Raw genomic sequence first — 21,322 nt, 5'->3', positions numbered from 1 at the left:
GCACCTAAAAAGTGTCTGACTGGTCCCTAAATCCACAAAAAACACTTTCTAAATGCATGTGCCACGACCTAACTGCAGTTAACAGGAGCAGGGCCATTGCGGATAGAACTAACAGATTTGATGCAGACCCACAATGTTCACATGGAGTGTCCCCATAACAAGGGGTGTGCAACGTTTTTGTTATGCAAACATATGTTTATTTAGTTCCTGATTATTGACTATCAATTACTTGCTAGATTTGTTCTTCCTTACTCCCACCCAGACCCAAGCACAGTTTTTCCCAACCTTGGAATAATACCTACAATTAAAGATAAAGGGCTTGATTTGAGAAAAGTGGAGCTGGATGCACTGCAGCACACCTTTTCTTTCGCCCCTTAGCAGCCCCCTAATGGCACCATATGTGCATTGTATTTAATATATGTCACACCATGGCGGTAGTTAGGGAACTAGCTTCAAAATGTTTGGCACTAGTTTGGTGCTTTGCAAGATTTGCTTCAAAGATTTTGACACTAATACTGCAAAGCACATTGAGGCCCTTTATAATTAATGGCATGCCTCCTTTTAACGCCCGCTCTGTGCAGGTGTGAAAAATGCCGCAAAAAGTGGCACAAAGAAATCTTTTAGATTGCATTGCGCCACTTTGTACATCTGGTGCGGCGATTTTGGCTTCATTGGGCCACAGTTGCATTAAAAAAATGACATTAATGTGGTGCAAGGAAGCTCTAGACCCTCTTAAGTCTGGGCCAAAATATGTACATGGGAGTAGCATTTTGAAGGTGAGCACATACATCGTGTTGTGTTTCTTAGTACGTTATTCAAACCTTATGAAAAAAAGATACACCAAAGTACGTGGCATGCAAATTTGTGCAAAATGCTTTATTAAAATCATGACAGCATTCCAGTTGTGTAGGGAAAACCGCTTTGCAACTTGTTGCACTTTTTGGTAGTTTTTGCGAGAAGTACACTAGGATCATGAGGAAAAATCTTTGTGGCTTTGCTGCAAAGTAAGATACTACAATGGTAATGTTCAAGTACTGAGATGATTTCTTTGTAATGTAGGAAGGATATAGTGTCAACAACAGTAGTAACTGTTCAGTCATAGAATCAAGGTAGGTGGTGCACTTAACCCGGAACCACATTATATGTATGGTATAGATCGGATTTGGTACTCACAGCCAAAAGTGACAGTGGGATGAACATAGAAACGTTTATGCTATTGGTGGCACCACCTAAGAGACAAATGCTGCTCTACTGAGATGCATAGAGAGCCACCGGTTGATACAGAGGGAATAATAAAGAGAACGTTTCAGAGGCAGTCATCAGCACCCTGAAAGCAAAAATTTTGAAGGATGTGGAAATTACAGAGCTCCTCAACTGAAATAGGTTATTAATGTTGACGTTTGACATCATAATGCAGAGCCAGAAGCCATGGTGGAAGGCAGATTACAGAGTATAGTTATAGCTGCATTTTAAACAAGGAACACAAGAACTAGCTTTCCCTTCTTATGAGTTTCTAAAAATAAAAAGCACGAAACAAGGTAGACATTTACTTATTTTTTGTCAATGTCAGTCAAGAATATTTCCATGTATTTACAGAATGTGAGCCACAGTAGTTGTTTTAGCCTCACTTTCATTAAACTAATTCCAATACCGTTTTGAAAACAAAATACTGTTTTTCCATGTGTTTACATTTTCAGTACAGATTCTGCTTTTATTCCTCATACAACATGCAAGAGCAAGGATGTTGGTGGCTTCAGGGAAGGGTGATTGTATGATCATAAATTATAAGAAACAAAATAAATAAAATACGCTCTGCTGTATATTAGAAGCATTTGCCTCTCTCTGCTATATGGTCATGGAACTCCTCAGTTACTTGCAATATCCTTTATATATACTGCTGTCAGTGCTTTAACCCACATATAAAGTCAGACACCCAGTGTTAGAGAGTTAACGGCAATTGGAGGAGGGTGTTGCCCACCCGTGTATAGAAGAACCAGAAGGGCTTGTAGAAGGGGTTCTTTCTCCAGTTGCAAAAGTGGATGAAGTGGCTCCTGTACATTGAGTGGAAAGACAGGCTGCACATTTGGTCACCAATGGTTTTTGTGAAGTTCTTTTTCCGTTTCTCTGAGGACTCAGTAGCATTGATGCACAGAAAATCAGTAGTTGTCAAACACACAACCAGTAATTGGGGGGAAGCTCTCAAAGAAGCCAGCAGAATGAATATTATTAGGCTGTTTACAGTTATCCCCTTTTTTTCACTAGATAATTAAGTATAGCACTTTATGCAGAGAGAAAAGATTGAGTGATGGGGTTCAGAATTATCTCTTGCTTTCTCTGGGAATTATTTTATATATTAACCAGAGTGCAGGTTGGACCTTTCTAACTTGATTGAACCCTAGCTCTAGTGCAACATTATGCCAGTGCTGTGACAGACAATGGCCCTCATTATGACATTGACGGTCATCTGAACGCCACACCGGCGACTGACAAAATATGACTATGGCGGTGATCCCTCCCATTGACAGCCAATGTAACACCCCAACCGTCACTGCAGTACGACCACTGAACACGGCGGTAGCAATCTCAGGAGACACTCACCTCCAGTGACACAGCGGAGTCCGTGGCCACCATGGAATGAGAACTGGAAGTCTTCACGATGCTGTACCAATGCCATGGCAGTCCAGGAGCACCAACGCCGCCGAAAAGGACGACAGTGAGTACAGCCGCCTAGCACACAAGGGAGGGAGGGAGGGGAGAGTGACACACACATGCACAACACACACCATACTCACACACCACACACCGCAGAGTACAACAACAGCAAAAAAACCTGGGAGCAAAGAAAGGCTGGACACATACCTTTGTTGTAACCACTTTAATTAGGTGGGAAGAGCGACCTCAATTGTATCCAGAGAGAATTTGAAACATAAATATGTACAGAAAGGGCCATTGGCCAGTACAAAGTGTCTAAAGGCCACAGGGCAACCTCCAAGGCCCAACTTGACTCCTGACAGCCCAGTCACACCACTGGGCAGGTGCATCATGCTAACTGTAGGCAGGCACCTCAGGGGGCAGGGTGCGTTTGGGGGATAAGGTTTTTTTTTTTTTGCTGTGGGGTCCTTGGACTTGGTTTTTGGAGGGGGCTGATCCTTACCCTTCTGTTTAGGTGGCAGAGGTGTGGGCTTGGGCCAGGGAGCTGGAGTGCCACTCTTGTGCCCCTTAGTGGCAGCAGAAGTATCAGGGGGAGGAACAGGGCTTGATTTTGTGGAGGTACTGGGCTGGGGGTGGGACTTTTCGCTTACAGACAGGACGGAGGTGGGGGAGGGAAGAGGTCAAGGCGGAAAAGGAAGAGCTTCTTAGGACCAGTGGGGCAGACTGTGGGATGAGGAATGGGAGTGGCGGTAGAGGGAGTGGTTGTAGGAGAAGGAGGTGTGCTGGACTTGCTTGCAGATGCATGGACAGTATGTGTGTGTGAGGTGGATGGCTGATGGGGGTCTGAGTGTGACTGTGTGTCTTTGGGGGGCAGACAGGGTGGGAGAGGACAAACAGGATGTATGGATGGATGTTGTGGTGGTGTCTGCAAGTGAGGTGGGTGTGCTGCATGAGTTGGTGGTGACTGTGCATGTGGTGTGTGGGGCGTATGTCTGCGGGTCTGCTGTTATGGTGACTGTGGGCAAGGTTGGGCAGGTGGCAGGATCTGGGACTGTTGATGCTGTGCATGCAGGTGTGAGTGCTGATGTGACTGTGAGGGAGGAGGAGGAGGGGGAGACAGTGGAGGCAGTGACTGATGTTGTGTGTACATCTGTGTGTTGTCTCTGTCTGTGCTCGTGGAATGAAGTGTGTGCTGCCTATGTTTGTCTGTGTGAGTCTTGTCTGTTGGTTTGGGTGCTTGCTTGTCAGAATGTGTGCATGGGATGGGTTTGGGAAGAGGAGACTGGGACTGGGAAGAGGTAGTTGGAGGGGGGCAGGTGTCTCCTACATAAGCACACAGAGACCTCAAAACATGTACATCATCTGTACCAGTATCCCACCAGAAGATGCCCCTAATGATGACAGCAACTCAGGAGCTCTGGATCTGGATGAACTCACTGGCCCATCTAGAATCACTGGTCAGTCGGCTACCCCATCCCACAGCCAGTCCACTACAGAGCCCCCCTCTCGTAATTCAACACCACAGCAGTGAGCCAACACCCCCATTAGGTTCAGGCCGCAGTTGGTTACACCACCTATATGGGGTCCAGAGAGCACTGAATAATTTGCCAAGACGGTCCTTAGGGGGACGTTCTCCATATGAGGTTCTCTTTGGGATACCTATGTATGTCCCAGATCTTGATGCCCCTGGTATGGTGGCAGCAGAAACACTGTTTGACTTAAAAGAACGTCTCACTGTTTTACAGGAGCTTCAACAATTTTGTGATGATAAATCATCTGCAAGTGCTGCCACCTTAGGAATAAGGGGATTGGCGAAAATTTCAACTGGCTGGATTCCTAAAGTTGGGGATCTGGTTTCTGAGAAGATCGCTGAGAAGAAGGAGTTTGGTCCATCATAGAGAGCACCGGTACCTGTCTTGGGAGTAAAAGGCACCAGGACTGCCATCTTACCACCACTGTCTGGTTCTAAGACGAACAGATTCATCTCCATTGATGACATCAAATTACACCATGTGGCCGATCCTTCACAGTAGACCAGGAGGTCCCTTGGGTGGTTCCCGATCCCCTCTCACTACCCAAAAGGACATCCATCTACATAGTAGGATGAACATCACTACTACAGACTATGCAACAATGTCAACTGCTGTTCCGGACACTTCCTTGACCATGGGGAGGGCGGAAAATTAACTCTTGTTGGTTCCAGTCACATCTTCAGTGACCACCCCGGTTCAAGATTTAGCTGTATTTTACACGAACACTTCACCGACGGATAACGTTGTCTACCAAGTGCCTCCACGTGCAGTGGATCAGAATACACCGACTCCTGTGTTTGCAGAGACTACCTCTGGCTATTTCATTGACATTGATGATTTTTCTTCAGATTCATCCTCTACAGAGATTGACAATATTTCAAAAAGTAGTAAGCTGTATCGATGGCTCAAAAAGAACTATTTGATATACCCATGGAACTACTTGTGGTTCTGTTTGACATGTATTGCATTATTTTTATGGAATGGTTTTGTGACTGTTTTCTTTTTGCTCATAAATGGTCACTATATTCCTGATCGCTCCTCAGTGGAGCCTGTTGATGAAGTTTTAACACCACATCATTCTTCACATAGGGTCCGAAGGGATTTGTCCCCTGTAAATATTACGGCAATACCAATTACTGATGGGATTGTGTGGGACAAAGTTCCATTCGATATATACGGGCCTACAGAAATTATTCAAATACCATACGTGTTCAAAATTTCAATGACTGATGTAATTACACCTGATGTTGTCTCTGATGATTGGGATGTCCAAACAGTTGATTGCATGCTAACTGAAGTGAAGGACTATTCCGCTATTGAAAGTGATGATGTATATGATTATACAATGAATTATGGGGAAATGTTCTGCTATAACAATTGGGGCCATCACTACCTACACCGTGCCACTAGATACAGGCCTCTCTTGAACTACACACAGTGGGAACACTGTTCTACACCACTGGTGGGGAGTCCAAAGTATTATAGCAATAAATTTACATACTTTTCTGGGCATGATCCAAGAAAAGCAGAGTCGTATTATTTTAAAATACCTCCGGCACAAACTAGGAAAATTTTGCTAACAGATACAAAACTGATTTATTCAGATCCCTTTGTTTCCCGGCTCTTGATTGAGGGTTACGAATACTGGAAGAGCACTATTGACTTGAAAAGCGTATGGGGAACACAAGATTGGCAAATACAGGGTAGGGAGGCTTTGTTTCGAGCATGCCTGATTCCTGTGCAAATGATTTTCTTAAATGACACTATTGAGCTGACATCCTGTCTGGGGTTAGCAAAAATTAAAGATCTGAACATGCCCAGTATCCCTACTCCGGCAAGGGTTAAAGATTGGCAACACTTCCTTATAAATCACAGAGGAAAGGCTAGATGCAATGGTTAAGGCTAGTACCTATAATTCTTCACTTTCCAGTCCCGGCGGGTGGTTGGTATGGCCCACAGACACTAATGAGTGTCAAAGGCGTTTTTTGAACTCTTCAGGGTTTTTTTCAATTAACAGGCCAGACCCTCGCTTTATATCGGGTCAACATACAGGTATAGTTACAACATACAGTGTGGGTAAGCTGTGCCAGCAATGGGTGCAAACAAACATGTTAGCCGCAGTTAAGAAACACCTGAACACTCTTTCTGAAAATATAGACTTGCAGGATTTTCTGCTGGGTCCTAAAAAACAGCGCTCAAAAAGGTTTTTATATGCTATGTACAATGAAATTTGGAAACTTTCCCAAATTGAGGCTGCTGTGCGTTTAAGGCAAATAGATAAGGAAAATTTGGAAAAAACATTAGCTGTTGTCGACAATGGCATGAATACACTGTCCAACAGGATTTAATCACTATCAAATATAGTGTTGTCTGCTATTGATATCACTCAGACAGACTTGTCCCGGTTATATCATGGGCAAACACAGCTACTTTCCATTATGCAGCTAGGTTGGACATTACAGACACTGAAAAGTGGCCACATTCCATGGAAGTATATTAATGGGAGTGAATTCTTCACTGCTTTTAATTTTTCCAAGGAACAAGAGACAATGGCTAAAAGGGAGGCTAGTTTCACCCTGCTTCAAGTAGAGAAATTAGATAAATTGCCCTTCACGGTAGCAGAGAGTCCTTCAACTATCTGGCTATTACACAGCATTATTAATTTACCGATTTCGACCTTTTGTTTCTCGAGCTGCCTGAAACATCTTGCAGTGGGACGATATGAGCAACTAGGAGATAGCTTTATTAAGGAAGAGTGGGAGTTGCCCTTTGACTATAGATGTCTGAACGACGAAAGGGAGGTCTTTCTTAGCGGAAGCGAATGTGAGACTGCTGTTCGTCACTCTATGATAGGCAAACAGGTGTCTCTTCACGGTTTTTGCAATGCGGGGGTCGCGAATTTGGCTTGTTTTTTGAAGGGTACTCCCGTCCCCTTGATTCGTCTGTTGTTTCATGTACTTTCCAATGGAAGTTATGTTGTACTGAACGATGAAAGTTGTTGCGGCATGCAACCCGGAATTGCCTACGCAATCTCGGTCTCGAAGGTCGTTACGTGTTGCGGACATGTTTTGTTTCCCCCCAACCGAGAGATTAAAGTATCTGACATGTGGCCCCACATAGATACCATTAATGTGAACTATGACAAGCTGAGTAGGCTAAAGGCGCTATTGTTTCAAAAACAGGTCGCCTTGACATCCACAAACGAGACGTATGCTCTCCAGATTGCGAGATCATCAGCCGAGATACAATCCCTTTTAAATACTGATTTCTCCAAACACTTTGGAGAACTGGTATCCAGAATATTCAATGCTTCAAGCACCACTGGGATTGTCCATTTCTTTAAGGCTGTCGGGTCTGGTTTCGTGTCCATCTTCCAGACTGTCTTTGGAGTCATCCCATCAGCCATCCATTCTCTCTTTTCAAGTGTGTTTGGTGGCTTTCCAATTATTTTGGCTTTAATTGGCGGACTACTACTGCTATTTCTTCTGATTCGCAGTGGCTGTTTCTTACCAGCAACACAGAGCAATGGAGCCGCTCCCACCAACTCCACTGTGCCGTGAGCGCATGGTTCGGATCTTCGGTGCACCTTTGCTGGTGGAACTGGAGCGTGACTGGTCGTTGCCATTTCGGCCCCTTCTCTTGTGCGTACAACCAGTCTTCCGCAGCATATGGTGTCTCTTTGAACATCTGGCTATGGTCTGTCTTGCTGTTGCACCGACATCTCCTGTGGACCACGAACTGCTGATGTCCCCGATGAGGGTTCATACACGGTCATGCCCCTTGAGACTGAGGTTGCTCCGCGAGGTCACCTATGAGCCTTCCATTTTGAGATCTACCATGGATGAGGACACTGCAACAGATAACGATACACCAGGAAATACGGCTCACTTCTGTTCTGTGGATCCGTTTGTCCGTCCAGCACTCGACTTAACATCAGAAGATGTTGACTCATTTTTTAGGTCCTTGGTTGGTGACTTCAATGACATTCTTCAAGATCATGCGTATAACAAATAATTTGATGAATTGACTTGCCATTCCCGATTCCAAAATATGCATTTAAATTGACATTTGCTGTTACACGCTGTACTTGTCATAGTTGACATTCACATCTCTGTATGTATTTTAACAGATTTGTTTTAATATATCTTTTAACACATGCTAAAGCTTTTTTAGCTTGTTTTTTTGCTTTTAGCTTTTAGTTCAGAAGCAAGTTTTAGCATTTGGGTTCCTGTACCTTCGTCATACCTGTTACGGCAATGGGGAGGGTGTAGTGAATCCTAGTTCGTTTTAATGGGATTATAGGAGTTAGCTTAGCCTCTGGCTTGTAGACTCGTGCCCCCGTCACCTAGTGACTTTTAACCTACTTAGCTTGCTCTGTCTTAGCCCATTTAATTATTTATCTCTTCTAAGATGGCTGCCTTGTTTATAGTTAGGCCACTTGTTATGGGTAACATTATCAGTGTCACCGCGCCAAGGCGTCAAGATCAAGCACCAAAGACAAACAAACAGTAGGTGTTCACACTTAGGGATTTTCCCTCTCTATACTTTCGAGGGATTGTTGATATTAATTGCCGTCCCAAGCATGTCTGTTATCTATTGTTTAGGAACACACCTACGTCAGGGGACCTTATAGATCTGTATAAATACATCACACTTTAGACAGATAATCAGAGGGATTCCGACCAGAGGGCATCGCCACCATCGCTGATACCAATGCTGCAGTCATCTTGACGCTGACCCAGTCTTCGTGTCCCTGCGGAGTCTGAGATAGAGACCTCATTCCAAGGTAACGAGGGTTGGGGGCTCCTCTCATGGACATGGCATTGGCAGATTTAACAAATCCAGCTCTCCTTTAGGTAGGAGGTTAGGCCTTTTCACATTAGGGTATTAGGGCATATTACATCTCATATATCTTTTCTATGTATTGCAAGATGGTGGGAGTCTTTGTAATAATGACTCTCGTCTTCACAATACTGTTTCTTGCTTTATTCATTATCCTAATCATTGCAGCCCATGCAACTTGTTGCAAATTGCAGTTATGTTAAATAAAAACTATTGTAACTTTACTGCATCTGTGTCATTGCCTGTGTTTGAAAAGGGTAATCTACATTTAACCACGACACTCCCTGAGATATCTTATTTTCGAGTCCATGCGTAAACGCCCGCCATAAATCACCTTTTACTATTGTGTTTCTGGGGAGGTGCTGCTAGTGAGCCGGTAAGGTTGGGACAACAGTTGAGGCTTGTTGTAGGAAAGACGCAGTCACCTACAAACAAAAGTACTGTCATCCTTAAACCAGCAGTCTTGCTCAGAGCAAGAGTTCAAACTATGACAGTACCACTTGATCCTCACAATGTATGATGACACAAATGTTGAGCAAGGGTGCAGTAATTCGCTTACCTCTGGGCCCTGTTGGTCACAAATAGATAGAGATTACCTCAGTGACATGTACATGATACCATAGATGGCTGGTAAGAAGTTAGTATAGATTTGGATTTTGTCAGTGTTGTGGAATGTGTGGTGGACAGCATGTGTAATCTGAGGATGCTGTGTACATTGCATGTCTGTTCTACCTCTACCCAATGCTATATTTATTGTCATGTCCTCCTCATGTTTCAACTGCCAATATGACCCCAGCATCAAAACATGTTGGCTGAGGTACAGGCACATAATGGGGGAATAGGCTGGCTACCAAAGGATGGAGAAGAAATATAGGAGGGAGAAATCCACTGGGGCTAGGTTTGCATTATCTAACGGGGAACCTCTGCTACAGCCCACAACAGTGCAGACCACATTGGGGAGGAAATATGGGGGTCGGGGGCTCTGCTGGTCCTACCCCCTTCATATCTACTGCACCAATCCAAAGCCTGGCACCCCAACAGCCACCTGCTCCAGCCACAACCTCAACCTATGAGGCCGACATGAAACGGGACATGGTAGCCATGATGGCAAGATTGGATAAATTGAAAAGAGTCAATGCCAGGAATTACAAATTACGTAAGTTCTGCAAGAAGAAACTGAAGAAGTTGCTAACTATTTGTGCCACAGCCTCCCAATTCCTTCCCTCTCTCCCTTTTACTAATGTTAACTTTTTTAGTGGGTTTTAGTTGGGTATTGTTAGGTTAGTAAAATAGTGTAGTTTAGGTGTAGGTTAGTGAAAGTATAGTTGGGGGTGCCTTTTAGTACATTTTTTATTTTGGGGGGATTGGGTGGTGGGTTATGTTGGGGTTTCTATGTTAATAAAAAAAATCTAAAAACACTTACAAAAAATATATATTTGTTTAGGAAATAGGTTAAGTTAGTACATGTGTAGCCTTAGCTTATGTTGTCCTACTCGTGTCTTGTCTCTTAAGAGAGGTGGGGAGGAATTTTTAGAATGTGGCATTACATGTGTACGATACATTTAGAATAGGATAGATAGGTGTAGGTGTAAGTTAAGATAAGTTAGTGTAGGTTAGTTTGGTGTAGGATAGTGTATAGGTCAGATTTTGATATGATGTTCTTAATATCTTTTAATAAATCCTGTTAGTATTAGACAAGTATCTCTTCATGTTGATTGAGTGTCTGAGTTTTCTCATGTGTGCACTGGCCAAGTAGGAGGAATGACGGTATGCTTTCTTTCTTTATTTTCATGGCTGACCATGTGCATCCCCTATGACCAAGGAGCTGTCATACTGGCTCCTAAATGACATCAGCTACTCAAAACATTTGTCATCCACAGTTCCAGCCATTCACATTGTATATGTATACGGTTTCTTGGACAGGTAAGTATGGGACTTCTACTGTCATCGCTGGGGTCTGGCAGAATTATTGGTAGAAAGTGTGGCAGATATTACATCAGCCATTTAGGGTTTGTATCCTGCCACACTGACAGCTGCCCGTCACTGATCAAATTTGCTGCTTCTTAACCACACATTAGTTGTACTTGTGCTCTCATCTGGGTAAATTACCATACATTTGGTTCTGACCCATACATGCCATATGTCAACTTCCATGGATATCTGTTTAATACATGTATCTAAGGCTATGTAAGTTGTTTGTAGCCCACAACACCACTATTCTCCTTTTTCGTGTTAGGATCCCAGTGTGTGGCTTTGCATCTGACAGTAATGCACACATGTAATTAGGTTCTGTTTTCATTGACATAGCTGCACACTATGCATACATTTGACTGAGTTGGTGGATCACAGTAAACGTTGAAATGTTACATGTGAACAAGGTGATTTATTTACAGATGCACTTGTATTTTCCAGTGCAATACAATGTCCAGTTCACAGACCCCATGAGAGATCCTGAGCCATTTATTGTACTATCAGAGTCCAGGGATGAAGGACATGTCATGAGACATGGTTAGGAGAAGTGTGCATTAGTGAGGAGGTGTCCAAATTGTCAAAATGTATGATTTGAGACAATGACAGTACATAGCAGACAAGTCAACAGTGGTTGAGTGAACAGAGCACATTGGCAGCTGTCACAACACTGGCATGATCTCAATCACAGACCTAAGGAGATACTGTCCATGTGGCACAGACTAATGCTACCTGGTGGTTTTCCGTGTGACTATAGTTCCTTACACATCTTCACACTGTGATATATGTGGTCATGGGTGGTGCTGTTGTTGAGGTTGAGGGGGGCGCACACACATCAGGGGATAGAGATGTGGAGTCAAAGGTACTGGCAGCTGCCATTTGTAGGAACACACAAGACATCACTGCAGAAAGGAGGAACTGCTGATTTCTCAACACCGCAGCAACATCACGGTGGTAGACAGTCATGTTTTCCCTAGGGGAGGCCTCTTCCCACTGTATGGACTCCAGGGTATTCTGAATAGCCCTTAGCCCGTTGACTATCATGCTGCTGCCACTTTGGGAGGGTAATTGTTGAAACCTCTACCTCGTGACAGCAGCTATGTAGGCCAGGGACTGCTGCAATCCACCCAGCAGGGAGTGGGTACCTCTGATGGCAGCTGAGTTGTCTTTATTTTTGACTGAGGCACCTCTGTACTCCCTATAGGCTGCCTGCCATGGTCTCCATCCCCACCCACACCTGCTTGGCCAGCTCCCGCCGGACTTCTACCACTGTCCTCTGAAAGGTGATGTCTGGGTCCTTGGAGTCCAGGGCTGTGTCATGACTGGCTGGTGCTGTGTGTTGATTGCTGGGTGGGTCATGTGGAGACCCCACAATGCTGTGTGTCCTCCCTGTGACTGGAGGTGGAGTCTTGAGTAAACCTAGGACATCCTGGAGAGTCCCTTCATTGATGGTCGGCATCTAGTCATCCATGTCATCTGTAAAATCCAGGACAGGCAGGTCGGCATGAGGTAAGGCATTATCCTCTGCAATAAGATTGTGATATGTCAATCTTTGACTGTGGTGGCTGTTGACATGTCACATCATTTACTTGCTACTGGACGCTCATGGACATGTTACAGACCCCAGGTTGTAGTTGTAAATTATGTGTAACATTATGCATCACACATGGGACATTTCTAGGTAATTTGTGCTAAGATCACACACCACCAACTTCCTTGTAGGTTCCTTGCCTCTGCAACTGACACCATGGTGGCTCATAATTTGCCTATTCGTATTCACCATGTTGGGCATTCCCACAGTAGTGTAATGTGTACTGTCACTCTTTTGGTGCTATAATGCATTGGCACCATGAATAATGGCACTAGTGCAGCAAAGCACAGGTAGGTCCATTGCGTACAATGCCAATGTTACATTCTCATCTGCCTCTTGCAGGCCCCACACGTGCCAATTGGAAGGGACATTCCAACCATTAGGGATTGTCTGCCCCAATATTTTGTTCCTCCCTACATTTGGGACATTTCCTTGCATACGGTATATCTGCCACACGCATATGCTAGGCTGAGGATGAAGAATGTGGATCAATGCATGCATTTTGAGTCTTTGTTGATGTGGCACAAGGGGAATGTGCAGCTCGGATCCACATGGTCAACTATTTGTATGATGGCACAGTTGCATTGAATGCTAGTGACATTGTGCCAGTAGTGCAACTCTGATGCCACTTGTTCCAGTTCTTACACATGTAGATGTCCCATTAAGCAGTACACCAACCATTCACACAACACACTCAACCTTGTTACATAGTGAGATTATAGCTATGTGTGCAGCTGCAAAATGATGGTCACAGACATTCCCCATGTGTTCTGAGTTCACTTTTGTGCCATTCCCAAATGGCGAATGGAGGTGTATGGAGTTGTTGTTGTTCCACCTTGTGCGGTTTTCGTTCCACATGTTGCACACTTAGGGCCTGATTTTTTTTCTCAAGTGGCACAGCTCAGTGCAGCGGCAATATAGTTTGCATGGTGCTGCACTAGTTTTGAGACCTAGGGATGCGCCATGTTTACTGGAATACGGCACACCCCAGTGATTCACCCTGCGCTTGTCCAGCTTTGTTATCTCTGCACCAACGCAGGCATTGTTGCACCATGATGAAGGGGTGCCTGCATTGAGGGGATAGATTGTTTATATGCAGGACGGTGTCCCTTCCTGCACATGTACAAGCAATTATGACAAAGTGGCATGCAGCACACATGAGAAGGGCAATGACACAAGAAGGAAGGAAAGCATTTTGCTTTGTTGCGCCATCCGGACATCACCCCTGGGGTGGTATTGACTTCAGTCCCAGTCTCTGATAAACAGGTTGTGTTGTATCTGGGGCAATGCCAATATGCAATGGGTGTTTTTGTGGCATAGCAACAGACACGCTAATTGCATATTCATTCCAGGCAATGTGCTGCATATTTACATGGTTGTGTAAAGCCATATTAAGTGGCTTATGTCCATGTTGTGTATATGTTGGAGTGCATTGCACAACCAGAGTGTCACTACAAGTGTGGCTTGGGTGGCGATGGGGCATTTTGATTCAGGGCCTATGTGTCCTGATACAACCCTTTAGCATACACTGAGTGTGTCCTATGTGCCTCCCTCTTCTTCCTTTTGTGAGATTCAAGATAGTCTCCCCTGCAACTTATGCTGCTTTTGTGGTAGTTCTTGGTAGTCTGCTCTATCCTGTCCTGCGATTCCAGTGACCAGCTCCTCCGGGGTGACCGCTGTAATCAACTCCTCCAGCTCATCCAGGTCCTCGGTGTGAGACTCACACCTCCAGTCTGCAGTCCTGCCTTTTGGTTTGTTACCAGTTTCTCCTTAGTTCTGCGCTTGTAATCGTGCTAGCGCTTCTAGCGATCTTTGACAGTCCTCCTCACCTCTGCCACACTGTTTACTTTGTCTACTATTGCCTGCCATATGGCCTCTTTCCTACCTATTGGTAATTTGGAGGAGACAAAGAGCTGGTGTTGGTGCTGTGTCACCTCTCAGACCAAGATGTCATGCTCCTCCTCACTAAAGTGACACTTCCGCTTCCTCTTCTCCTTCTCCTTCTCCTGGGACTTTGCTGGACCCTCCTGGCTGGTACTTGGCTGATTGGGATCTCCTTGGCGTCTGTCCTGGCTTTCATTCTCCATCTTGTCTTCCCAAATGTTTTTTTCTTGCTTGCGTGTTTTTTTTACACTAATGTGGTTAAATATGACGGTAACCCATTTTGCATCCAATAACGTGCCACAAAAAGTCTAGCGCTACTTTTGCAGCATTAACTTAATTTTTTCTCATAGCATGTTGCAATGGATAGCATCATTTGTTTCGGCGCTAACGATTCCTTAGCGCCACTGTGTGTCATTTTTTAAATATGGTGCATTGATGGTGCTAGGGAATGTTGTTAGCTCGCATTAAGATTTTTGATGCACAACTGCGCTAGCGCAGTTGTGTGTCATTTTTATTAAATCTGGGCCAAGGTTCCTAAACATAGCTCAGGAAAAAAACATATTTTTAAAATAATAAATAAACAAATTAAACATATTGTAATTTAAACGCAACATATGAACAGCTTCATTCAGTTATAGTCACAACATCCAACCTCAGTGCTCCCTCCATTATGGCTATGCATTCCAAGATTACACCTTCATACAAGACATCCTTGTGTTCTCCCATAATACACAGACTATTATTCATTGGCCTTCCTGGTACTGATATTTATACTCCTAGGGCCAGATGTAGCAACCAGTTTGCGACTCGCAAACGGCAAAAATCGCCGTTTGCGAGTCGCAAACAGGAGTTTGCTATGCAGAAATGCATTTTGCAAGTCGGGACCGACTCGCAAAATGCATTTCAGAGTTGCAAATAGGAAGGGGTGTTCCCTTCCTATTTGCGAGTCGCAGTGGTATGCAATTCCATTTGCGACCGCGTATGCAGTAGCAAATGGAGTCGCAGTTACGATCCACTTGAAGTGGATGGTAACCCACTCGCAAATTGGAAGGGGTCCCCATGGGACCCCTTTCCCTCTGTGAATGGACCCCAAAATATTTTTTCAGGGCAGGTAGTGGTCCAACGGACCACTACCTGCCCTGAAAAAATTCCGAAACAAAAGGTTTCCGATTTTTTTTTAAGTGCAGCTCGTTTTCCTTTAAGGAAAACGGGCTACACTTGAAAAAAATAAACAGCTTTATTAACAAGCAGTCACGGACATGGAGGTCTGCTGACTACAGCAGGCCTCCATGTCAGTGAGTGCCCATAGTCGATATGGGGCCGCAATTTGCGACCCACCTCATTAATATTAATGAGGTGGGTCTTTGCGACCCCACAGCGACTCGCAGACGGTGTCTGAGACACCGTTCTGCATTGCAAATTGCGAGAGTCGCTCGGACTCGCAAATTGCAAGTCGCAATTTGCAAAGTACCTACATCTGGCCCTTAGTCATCATACACAGGTACAATGTGAATGAATTTAATTAGAAGGCTTTCCAGATTTTGCACATATCGCCAAAGCGGACTTAGGTCTCGTATATATGCAGAAAAATATTAAGAAATCATAAGCACAGTCTCACTCACACTAAAGCATGCATAAACAGAAATTATTTTAAGTGTTCATAATAAATTCTCTTCTGGTATCCTGTGCATACATTTTGCTTTTACTAGGGAATATATTATACACCAACATTATTGAATATCATTTCGTTTCTTTGATTAGCAAATTGGTCTTTTGGAATTAATTTTAAACTCACCATACCACTAGACTCAAAGTTGTGCTTAATGGCCAACGTTCTGTTATTCATAACTGACTTTCCATTTCTAATTCTAATGTTGCCTTAATTGAAATGTGTTAAACAGAAAGGACTCATAGAGTATAGGTTTTGCACCTCTGCCAGCCCTGCTTTGATCCAGACAGTGGTTGAATGCCACAGGATGAAATATAAAATTAATTGTATGTAACCAACTGCTGACTGACAGAATTGGTGTATCTGATTATGTGTTTCCTTATGATAAGGGCTACTAGGATAAACTGAGCTTCAAAAGATTTGATTTGATTTCAATTTATCAAGTGCAGCATTTAGCCGTGGGCATCAATGCGCTATAGTTAGGGCCAACCATCAACAATGTAGAGTGATAAAACTGTCCCACGAACTAAGCCAACAACAGCTTTAAAGTGCTGACACGCCTGATCCTTAATAAGTAAACTTACAAAGGGACGCGTATAGGCCGATGAACCTTTTGGATCACATGGAGTATCCTAGCCATGTAGTGATCAATTTCATCAATAATTGATATATCCAATCAATAACTATTCAAAGAATCATTAGTTATTAGACAATATACCAAACAATTCATGAATAACCACGACTCATTATAGCATTTAACAATTTTTATTTCCCTATTAATTACAATTCTAATGCATAATGTTAACTCAAACTTTATTCAATCAGCTCAGAGTTAGTTATAAATGACCACAAATAACATCATCCAATCATAACTTGAGAAAACATGTGCTCAAAAGCTTCATTATAGGTCAACAAAGATGAATATGTTGACATTAATAGCAGAGTTCAGCAATCAGTTTGTCAATCATTTGTCACTGTCAACATCACCCAAAAGAACCCTACCTAAACCAGATTAGCATCAGCATGTGGGACTTCACGTGAAAACAATTTAGAAAACATGAATTTGGAAAACATCTACCTAGAAGAAAAGTCTATAAAACAGCACAGTAGTTAATAATTCACATTGTCATAGCTACGTATCCACAAAATGGCTCAGCAACAAAGTCAGTCTTTGTCTTCAGGACATCAATAGATCAGCAACGCATCAGGCTCTCAAGAGCATGAGCCCAATGATAGAATCTCAAAACGCATCTCCTGACGTCATCAACTCTCCCCTCGCATCTGCTGCATCTGCCTAAAATCTGAAGTTTTAGCCCCTTGTCATGACTTTTTATTAGAGTTTTTCAGTCCATCCCCCTAATTCCTAATTGGTCAATTAGTCCTCCATATGTGACGTTACCCAATACATTTTATTCTACATACCTATGAGTTCTAGTATTTCGTCTTTCTCAGCTCATGGATTGGTTCTCTGTAAGATCTCTTCATCATCCGGTTCTTCAGGTATCGAAAATGTTGCATCTTCCTCTTCAGTCAGTGTCTCTATTGTTTGAGTCCTCGGAAAGTACATTCAGCCTACTCTACACATAATTGTTTCAAATTGACTTCATCATCTCCTGTCCGTCGGTACATTGCAGAAAATTCTAGCTAAGCACACAGTTCACGGTCAGTTCAAATGCACCAGTTTCTCTACAATGCGCTAGAAATTCAGCTTTTGTGTGAGGCCTGGAAAGATTAGGCCATAACTTCGGCTAAGTTAGCTTCTATGATATAATGCAAACATAGGTTATACATCTCATTATGGCACATTACTACATTATTATTACACAGTTCTATTATTTCACGCATTTTTTATCATTTTAGTATAAATTCGTATAGGTGGCTGACATACCCCGTGGGCACATTTTCAAACATGCACATTATTTTCTCTACAGTGTTCTGTTATTCAAAACTGACTTTCCTTTTCTAATTCAAATGTTACCTTAACTAAAATGTGTTAAACAGGCAGGACTCATAGAGTATAGGTTTTTCACCTCTGCCACTCCTGCTTTGATCGAGACAGTGGTTGAATGCCACAGGATGAAATATAAAATTAATTGTATGTAACTAACTGCTGACTGACAGAATTGGTGTATCTGATTATGTGCCCCTATGATAAGGGCTACTAGGATAAACCGAGCGTCAAAAGACTTGATTTGATTTCAATTTATCAAGTGCAGCATTTACCCATGGGCATCAAGGCGCTGTAGTTAGGACCGACCATGAACACTGTAGAGTCATAAAACCGTCCCACCAACTAAGCCATCACCAGCTTTAAAGTGTAGAGGCAGGTCTTAAGCGCCTTTCTAATGGAAAAATGTTTGACAGTCACAGTCAGTAATTTGGGGGGAGTGCATTCAAAAGTTTAGCTGCTGAAATTGAAAAGGCTGTGTTTCCCCATCTCTTCTTCTGAACTCCTTGCTGGGCGATATATTGGACTAGTTGCGTGCCCACTCTTCCTGTCACCATGGTGACCCTTGCCCAAGGTGCCCTTGCTCCGCTTATGCCAATTTGCTTTTTGGAAAAAATCCCTGGTGTCTAGTGGGCATTTCAGAAGCCGAATTGCCTTACGATCTGACTTCTGAAATGCTCTGAGAGACTTAGAGGGAATGAAACTCATTTCCTTCTCTTTCAAGCCTCTCAGGCCCCCATGACATGATCGGGGGAGAGAAATGCTTTGCATTTCTCTTCTGATCACGCTGGAGGCTGAGCTTGGGCAAGGGTCGCTCCCCAGGGGGACAAATTTTTATTAGGCCGATCTGCCCCCAAGGGGGTCAGAAACCACTAGACACCAGGGAGATTTTTTTAAAGGTGAATTCATGCAAGGGGAGTGACCCCTTAGGCACGAGTCCTCCCCGGAGTGGAGCGGGGTATTTATTTTAGGCCATTTCTGACAGATGGGCCTATGGGTATTAGGCCCATCTGCCCACAGGAGGGGCAGAAACATCTAGGTGCAAGGGATTTTTTTTTTTTTTAGAGGTAGGGAGCGACCCCTTAAGCAAGAGTCCCTCCCCTGGGGGGGCAAATTGCATTTAGACCAGTTCTGCCGCCCTTGGGGGCAGATCAGCCAATTTGTGTTAGGCCAATCTGCCCCCAAGGGGGGCAGAAACCAATAGACACCAGGGATCTTTATTTTTTTGTGTCAATTTCACGCAAGGTGAGCGACCCCTTAGGGAAGCGTCGTTCCCGTGAGGGGGGAAATTTATTTTAGGCCATTTTTGCTCCTCTTGGTGTGTGTGTATGTGTGTGTTCTTTATGTGGGCATCCCCTTGGGTGAGGGTAGCTCCCCATCAGGGCACATTATTGTTGGCCATATCTGCCCCCCCTTGGGGGCAGATTGGCCTATTTTTGGAAGACCCATCTGCCTCCACCGGGGCAGAAAGCCCCCCAGAGACCAGGGAAGATTTTTTTTCCAAAATAAGAGGGTGGAGGATGGCAAAACCCCAACCCCAAATAAATGGGGCCAAAGTTGTTTTGCCCACCAGTGGGCAGATGGGGCAATTACCCCTGATCCACAGCCTTGAGGGGACAGAAAGTCTACTAGATGCCAGACAATTAAAAAGAAACAAAAAATAGTGGGGTGGTGGCTTCCAACCGGTATGGGCCTGTTTATGCCCCCACCCCAATTGAAGGGGGTAACAGTCTTTCAGCTCTCCCCCGCACACTAAAACATCTAATCCCACGGCAAGCAAGAGGACATTTGATTATTTTGGGTTTTCCATTTGGGCCATAAGAGCTTGGCTAACTCTCAAAACCGTCCCACTTGTCCCACTTGTGTTTCACATGCACCCTGCACCATTTTCATACCCACAATGCCCTGCAAACCTCCAACTTTGCTGGAAATCACACATTTTTCCCACATTTTTGTGAAGGCACCTTCCGGAATTTGCAGGAATCCACAAAATTCATACCACCCAGCATTGTCTCATCTATACCGATAAAAATTCTGCTCCACTTGTCAGCCTAAATGTTTTTTTTCTCAAACTGCCCTTTTGAACCCCCTTTGGTCCCCCTCAATTTTGACATGTTTTTGGCTCTTCCCTGTCACAAGCATTCGGCCCACCTACACAAATGAGGTATAATTTTTTCCTGGGTGACTGAGGGGAACGTTGGGTTGTATGAAATTCAGCCCAGTGCGGTGATCCCACACAGAAATCTGGGAAAAAAATGATTTTTTTAGCTAACTTTGAGGTTTGCTGAGGATTCTGGGTAAGAAAACATTGTGGGATCCACACAAGTCTCACCCTCCTGGACTCCCTTGGGTGTCTAGTTTTCAGAAACATCTGGATTTGGTAGGTTTCCCTAGATGGCTGCTGAGCCCAGGACCAAAACGCAGGTGCCCCCCCCAAAAAACAGGTTGTTTTGTATTTGATCATTTTGATGTGTCCAGATAGTGTTTTGGGGCATCTCCTTTCACGGGCAGTAGGCCTACGCACAAAAGTGAGGTACCATTTTTATCTGGAGACTTGGGGGAATGCTGGGTGGAAAGAAATTTGTTGCTCCTCTCAGATTCCAGAACTTTCTGTCACCAAAACGAGAGGAAAAAGTGTTTTTTTGACCAGATGTTGAGGTTTGCAAAGGATTCTGGGTAACAGAACCTGGTCAGAGCCCCACAAGTCAACCCATCTTGAATTCCCCTAGGTGTCTAGTTTTCAAAACTGTGCTGGTTTGCTAGGTTTCCATAGTTGCCAGCTGAGCTAGAGGCCAAAATCCAAGCTAGGCACTTTGCAAAAAACAGCTCTGTTTTCATTGTGAAAATGTGATGTATAATTTTTTCCTGGGTGACTGAGGGGAACGTTGTCCACATTGTGTTTTGGGGCATTTGTTGTCGCGGGCGCTAGGCCTACCCACATAAGTGAGGTACCATTTTTATTGGGAGACTTGGAGCGCTGGGTGGAAGGAAATTTTGGCTCCTCTCAGATTCCAGAACTTTCTGTCACTGAAATGAGAGGAAAAAGTGTTTTTGGGCCACATTCTGAGGTTTGCAAAGGATTCTGGGTAACAGAACCTGGTCAGAGCCCCACAAGTCACCCCATCTTGGATTTCCCTAGGTGTCTAGCTTTCGGAACTGGACAGGTTTGCTAGGTTTCCTTCGGTGCTGGCTGAGCTAGAGGCCAAAATCTACAGCTAGGCACTTTGCAAAGAACA

This window comes from Pleurodeles waltl, chromosome 3_1 (genome assembly GCF_031143425.1).
Source record: "Pleurodeles waltl isolate 20211129_DDA chromosome 3_1, aPleWal1.hap1.20221129, whole genome shotgun sequence".
In the NCBI taxonomy this organism is placed as follows: domain Eukaryota; kingdom Metazoa; phylum Chordata; class Amphibia; order Caudata; family Salamandridae; genus Pleurodeles; species Pleurodeles waltl.
Note: the sequence above shows the minus strand (reverse complement) of the source record.